Genomic DNA, 7,128 nt, shown 5'->3' on the forward strand with positions numbered 1-7,128 from the left:
CTGAGAAGAAATATGATCAGAAAAATCATTATACAAGCTGTGGTTTCATTTAACCTTTTTAGTCCATGAACATGTTTGAAGTTTTCTTAGAGCAAATTTAATAATTTCAAACATCCTGAGACTTTCTGGCCACCACTATCCTTTGCTGGCATGTGGATCTCTGAAACTTGAATAGCTGGAGGTAACTTACACAATCTGTTCAAGCTACCTTTGCTACTTACACTTTAATCCAGTATAAAGCAAATAAACTTTCATCTTCTAAGCACTTAAGCTAATTACATTTAGACAGAATCTCAAGTACTGGAATCAGTTCTATATACAGCCATTAAAAAGACAAACATCATAAAATCCAGATGCAAAAAACATGGCAACTTAGTCTAACAAATTTTCTTTGGCGTGAAATATAAACAAAACTGTATCAGCCACTGGGGCCCTTCAGATCTTCAACTGTTAATCAGTGTTTTCAAATAAACTTCTTTTACTATGATGGTTATACACATGTACATTATTACTAAAATGTACTTTGATTCAAATACCAGTGGATGTTACCCTAACTTGTAGAATCTTTGAAAGTATTTTTGAAGAATAGTAATCATGAGTTGTAGAATAAATTTCATTTTAATTTGATACTGTCTATTATTTTTCCCATTTTAAGATTTTCTGTATTTTCATTTCTATGCCACAAGTATTGGGGAATTACTGTTTTTTCAAAACCTACTACTAGAGTTCATAATTTTAAAGTCCTTTTCAAATCTATCCAAGTTTCAACTCAAGTAAACCCTCCAAGCTTTGCAGTGTTTGATTGTTCCCTCATGTTGCTAGTGTAAAACTGTTCCATCTTCGGTGCTCTGATTCCCAAACTCACACCCAGTTCATATTGTTGCTCATCACTTTAGGTTCATAAGGCTTTTTACATAAAAGTAAGCCCCAATTATTCTATGAAATTTACAAGATCTATAGTGTACCACTTGAGATAGCTTGGGAGTTTTATGCCTTATTAATTAATAGAAACTTATTTACCACTGGGTTAATTTTGCAGAAGGTACACTGTGCATGAGTGTGAAGTCCAGCTCCTCTTATGTTACAGAAGTAATTTAAAAAATTATCATCTGGCAACATCCTGAAGGCAGCCTATGAGCTGGTCTGCTTTTCAGTCATGAATCCTCAGTGCCTCTGAAGCAAAGGTGACAACTACAGTTCATCAGGGACCTCCTGTCATGTAATTTTCATCAATGCCAATCAAAATGAAAACTTCTCAGTGGGATATTTGCGCCAGTTCTAATGAAGGTGCGATTCTTGTCCACAATAAGGAGGAGAGTAACCCACATTAGTCGGTATCAGGGATATGAGAGAAAACGGTTCAGGATTTATATCTAGTAACTTTATTTTTAAAGCAGTTCCTATATAAAGGCTGAGAAGATGCACCTCAAAAGAAGCAGATGGAGCCATTCTTGTGGGATTCAGGAGCCTGAGCCAGGCACAGTTACAGCAGGACACGCTGAAACTGTGACTATTCCTTTTTGGCTGGAAATTACTGCCCCACAGCTCTGATGGAGGAAAGAATCATGTTCCTTTTACTTCAGAAAGAGTTAAATTAAACTGTGAGTGTAGGTGTTTTGGTGTAGTTTGGTGCAGGCTAAAGAGTGCTTTTGTTACTCTTCCCCCATCTTGCTGCTGGCAAAGAGAGATGAGATAATGCACAGTAGGTGTGTCTTGAGCTGGAGGAACCATCTCCAATGCCCCAGACTCCAGTCCTCTGCCTCTCACACAGTCCATGATGAAGGCTTCTCCTAACACAGGTTTAGATCCTAACTACTGTTTGTCTCATTTTCTTCTGCTGTGAGATAAGAAGTGTTGTTCCTTACGTCTCAGAAGCTGACAGTGAAAGGCTTGAAGAGCAGAAAGGTGAGATATTCCAGGATTCAATCTTTCCCATGGCTGCTGCACTGCAAAATGCTTAAAATTTGACTAAAAGCTGCCTAAGAAAAACTTCTAAGCATATTCCATTATTTGGGTACCAAACACCAAACTAAATGACAAGCATAACTTGACCAATCCTCTAGGCTCAATAAATTTCTGAAGCTCATTAAAATAACTTTCAGTGTAACACATTTGTTTACAGCTTTAAAAAAGGACTGATCAGGATTTGTCATTGTTGCTGTAGTTATGTTACTGCTGGCATCCCCTGAAACATGATCATTTCAAGGACAAAACCCTTTAAAAAGAGAGCAATAATTCTTGTGCTTTGAAAGGAGCCAATACTACACAGGTCACACTCCAACTTCTTCACAGGGGACTGCCAAATTTTTTTTAGTGCTTAGAGGCACTCCTTCCTTCACCTAAATAAGCAATAAACCAGCAATACAATGTTTATAACTCAGTTCTAACAACTCATGTTATTCCTTTTCCCCAGGAATGCTACAGCCCCTGAGCTTCCTCACAACCTTCCTGTGAGATCAACTTCAGGCATTTTGCACAGGGAAATGCTAAATATGCTTTATTTACACACTGCCTTGTTAGCACATCTCACACATTAGAATACATTAAATCAAAATATTTTAATTTTTGACTCTCCTTATACTCTAATTAATACACTGTGCCTCCACAGAGGTTATACTTACAGGGAAGCTGTCCATAGCATCCACATCAGAGCAAGCATGATTTATAAGGTTCTTCAGAAATACCACCTATATGTGTCTGAGGAATCCCAATTTAAGTGGATTTGAGTAAGGATAATGCCTTACCTATATCAGAAATTAACTACATATATTTAAATTTATTACAATATTTAAACATTTATGTAGTTGCATTGGTGCAAACCTTTGCTAAAATAAGCTTATTTATCATAAATAATTTAAGAGAGCAGGTCTGACATTTCTCAGGTCAATGCAGACTTTTGCACAGTGAGGGTTAGAATTAGATGAAGTATGTAGGCCAGTCTCAGAGCAAATTTTAATAACTGATGACACCATAGATCTCCAAATGCATGGCTAGTGGGTAGCACTGGATTACTTTCCACCAAAAGCCAGCATCAGTTGGATGAATAGTTTCCATGGTGTTCTCTTCCTGTGCAATTTATTTCTCACAGCCATTGGATTTCTTAAAGCAAAATAAAAGTCATTTTTGTTTCACACACTGCTCATAAACTAACAGCTTGATTTCCCCCATGGGGAAAAGTGGTCTACAGGGAAAGATAAGGCCAGTGACTAGTGTGCAATCATTGTAGAATTAAGAATCTGATTTAATCTAAATGTTTGATCATGTCTGAAGTACAATGGGCCAGTCAAAGTTTTTATACAAAATGCTGTTGGAGCAGTATACAGACACTTAGAAGGTCTTTTCTAGCTATATATTTTATTTCAGGATCAATTTAATGTTAGCATACATTTGCCATAATGCTTCAGTAGGGTTAAAATTCAGAGGCCTTTTTCTCCTCTGAAGTTGGATCCCTGATGCAGCAAGGTCACATCTCCTTTCTGGCTGCTGTGCAAGAGGGACTGTCTGACACAGGGCATTCAAGGACATTTATAATGGATGTTCAGCCAGTGAAGGAGTACCAGGCTTGAGTCACTCAAGCTACAATTCCCATCAGGCAGCTGAAGGATTCCTAGGGCAGCATGCCAAGGCTGGGCACTTGGGCTTGTGTCTGTAAAAATGCCTCAGCTTTAATTTTCTTGGCATTACTGACATTGCATTCCAAAGGAAGACCTATTTCTTCAGATGCCTGCCCTAATAAATGTGTTACTTGAAAATACACTTTCCAATACAAAGCTAAAAAGCAAAATCTTTAATATACTTTTGAGCCAGCCATGTGCTTTGCTTCTTTAACCAGAATGACAGGAAAAGTAACTGTCAGCATTTTCTTAGACACTCACACATTCAGCTTTTCCAAATGACATGGATATCCCATTGCAATATTTGAACTCTGTTAAGAACAGCAGTTTCTTCTAAGGATGGGGGTGAACTTTGGTAACTACTTTTCCTTTTCTTTGTTTTTTCCCCCAAAATACATAGTTTTAGTGAGGGTCCAGTGGGCTGTTAAGGACTGTCTTTATTTTGGCTTTCCTTTTGACTGAACCCTTTATAAGAGATGTTGTGTGGTTTCCCTTTAGAAGAAGAGGAGTTTTGTGAGTAGTTAAGGGCAAAAAATTGAATTTGTTAGTGGTGCATTCCACACTTTTATGACTAAGCCAATAGCACATGTCTATGTAACTGGTACATAACATGATACTAAATCAGCCTGCATAACTAAATTGCAACATGCCATTGATTTTAGTCACTAATAAAACACATACATGTGTTTCAAGTGGTTTTAATTATCTGTTTATTATTAAAGCATGTTTGCTTTGCTGTGCTTCTATAAAGTTTTGATGTAAGAAAGAATTTTTCTTCCAAATTTAAGCTCGACTGTAATACTTGATACATTTTTGGACCAGGCAAACAGTGTCAAATGGCCATTTACCAAACTATTGTTCTTTAACTTTGACCTCCTAAAGGTGGCACAGAAATCATGCCTGGGACTTGGTGTTCAGGGAAAGATAATTAAAGGTCTGATGGGTTGCATTGATAAGACTTTGTCATTAGCTGCACAGAAATAAAACACTTGAGCTGAGGCCAGAACAATCTGTAAACCTGACTAGCAAACTCACAGCTCTCTGCTCACAGTCCTATCCCTTCTCCCTCTGATCTGATAACTCCTGCCTCTGTTATTCCCTGTCTTCCACTCTTCATTTTGTTTCTATCCCTTCCCTGACAGCAGAACTCTAACTCACTCTCGCTGTTCTTTCCCTCTCTTCCTGATCTTGCACAGCACAGGGTGACTTGGGGATTTGGAAGCTTTCCTGTGTCATAGATGTGTTTTCTCTCCAGTTTTGCCATTTTCCTAAGTAACACTGTTCAGAGCAAATCTGCTTAATTACAGCATTTTTTTCCACATCTCTGACTTACTCTTTAAGCTCCCCATCTTCCTGTATCCACTCATCTCTCCACTCAGGTGGCATCTCACTAAAATCTATGGAGAGGAAATCAGCAAAGGCTTCTGCTTTGTCTTGCTTTCACTTCTCCACAACTTTCCTTCACCTTTGAGGCAGAGATGCTGTAGCACTTCTCACAACTCTGCTTTCCACAGCAATCCCATCATCTTCCACTTCAGTTAAAGGAAAATGGAAAACAGAGACATCCATGTTACATTTTTTTATAGCTGTTTATCTCACTCTTCCATTTTAACCTTTACTGTTCCAGTGGCTTTTGGCACTTTCCCCTTTCAGTACAATCTGACTACACTTTATCCCACAGTCACCTCCCTGCCCTTGTCTCTCCAGCCAGTGCCCTATTTACCTCCTGCTTTACAGGTTCACTGAATGAAAAATTGAGCTTCTCTCCTCTGGTTCCATCCAGGGCCAAATTCTAACAAAACATTGATTGACAAGGTCTTTTTAAACTTTTAGATGATGTATCCTTATCCTGCTTAGTATCTCTCCCTCAGTTTCCATTATTGGCTCACAGATATTAACAGAAACATAATGGTGCTCTCTGCAGCTTATACTCACTAATTCTGAAACAAGGATCTACATTCCTCTTCCAGCTTTGTTTGTTATGTTTGGGAGGAGCTATTGACAAACATTGACAGGATGTGGTTTCTTTACAGTCAGAATCCTCTCGCCTTGATCTCTGGGGATGATTAGGCAAATGCTAGATTACTGCCCTGCAGAGACCTTTATCACTGCTTTTGATAAAATAATTTGATATTGCCTAGTTTCCCTGAACTCATTTGTCTGCATCAGTTCCTTTGTCTTATCCTTAGATGATTTTTGAGGCAGGACTGTGGGGTTTATCCAAACTTCACAGAACTCTTCCCACAGTGGAGTCCATGACTAAGGCACCACTTGATTTTGTTAGTAACAGCCATACTTTAAAGGCTTAACTGAATTTCAGCTGTACCTAAAAGCACATAATTGTCAATAAACCAGCTCTTATTTTTATTGGAATTGTTGAAATTTAAGGCCTTTTTCAGTAATTTAGTCTTCTTTGTAATTAGCAATAGTGAGAAACATATGGTTACTCTTTTTGATCTGAGCAATTAACCATATTTTGAGATCTCATAGGTTATTCCTAGGGGATTGAGAAATTGATGGGGTAGTAAGTATTCTTTGATGTTTATTTTTCTTTATTTCTGGAAAGGTTTATTTCTGAGAAATAAATTACTTTTTTCTTGAAAATATCAGGATTTAAGCTGCTAGAAATTTTGCATCTCCAAGTCAGCACCCAAGCAATAATACACTCTGTGGACTTTTCCTAAGGCATAAATGAGCATTAATTCTTTTTATGTATTCAGTTATTACTGAGCTTTACTCCACTTCTTAATTTGAAGTCTCTTCTACATACACATAGTTCCATGCATGTTCCAAGCTAAGCAAAACTGCTTCACTATTTTTATTTGGATTTCTGTTTTGAATCTGGAAACTCCTGCTTGCCTACATGGAGGGCTTGAATGACCTCTTACAAATATCATAAATAAGCAGCAAGTTCATCTCTGTGAAAAGAATGCATCAATTAAACTGAGGTTTCTTTCAATAATTACATGCAGATGCTTTTACGATGGATTTTTGCTTCATGGTCTGCAAAATCCCAACATATAATAAAACTGGGTTTGTATTTTGGCCTTGTAAATATCTGGAAAAACTGTTTCACTCAAAACCATAAAGGATTTTTCACAGATGACTGGAAATGCAACATTTATGTTGAGATATTGAGATATCTTCATTTTAAAGCTGTAAGAGAAATATTTTTTATGTAGTAAGAGAAGCAAAAGTAGTAGAAGTCTTTTGCTAGCACTCACTGAGCTCCATTTCAGAACCTGTCAGAAACCCAGCCAGAACCATTGCATGTAGCTTTAGGCTTTGCTGCTTGTGTGCATTTGGAAGAATCATTTGTGGCTACGTGGTTATGTCATGTGATTCTGTGGCGTTGTGACTAAAAGGCACGTCACAGAATTCATTATAAACTGTAAATAATGTAGTACAGCCCTTGCCAAACCATGTGTAAGGGCTCTGTTAATTTCACTCACACATCCCATAATAGTATTTTGCAATACTTTTTTATTAGCACATTTTAACTAAAAGCTATGTT

Source organism: Melospiza melodia, chromosome 5, assembly GCF_035770615.1.
Source record: "Melospiza melodia melodia isolate bMelMel2 chromosome 5, bMelMel2.pri, whole genome shotgun sequence".
Taxonomy (NCBI): Eukaryota; Metazoa; Chordata; class Aves; order Passeriformes; family Passerellidae; genus Melospiza; species Melospiza melodia.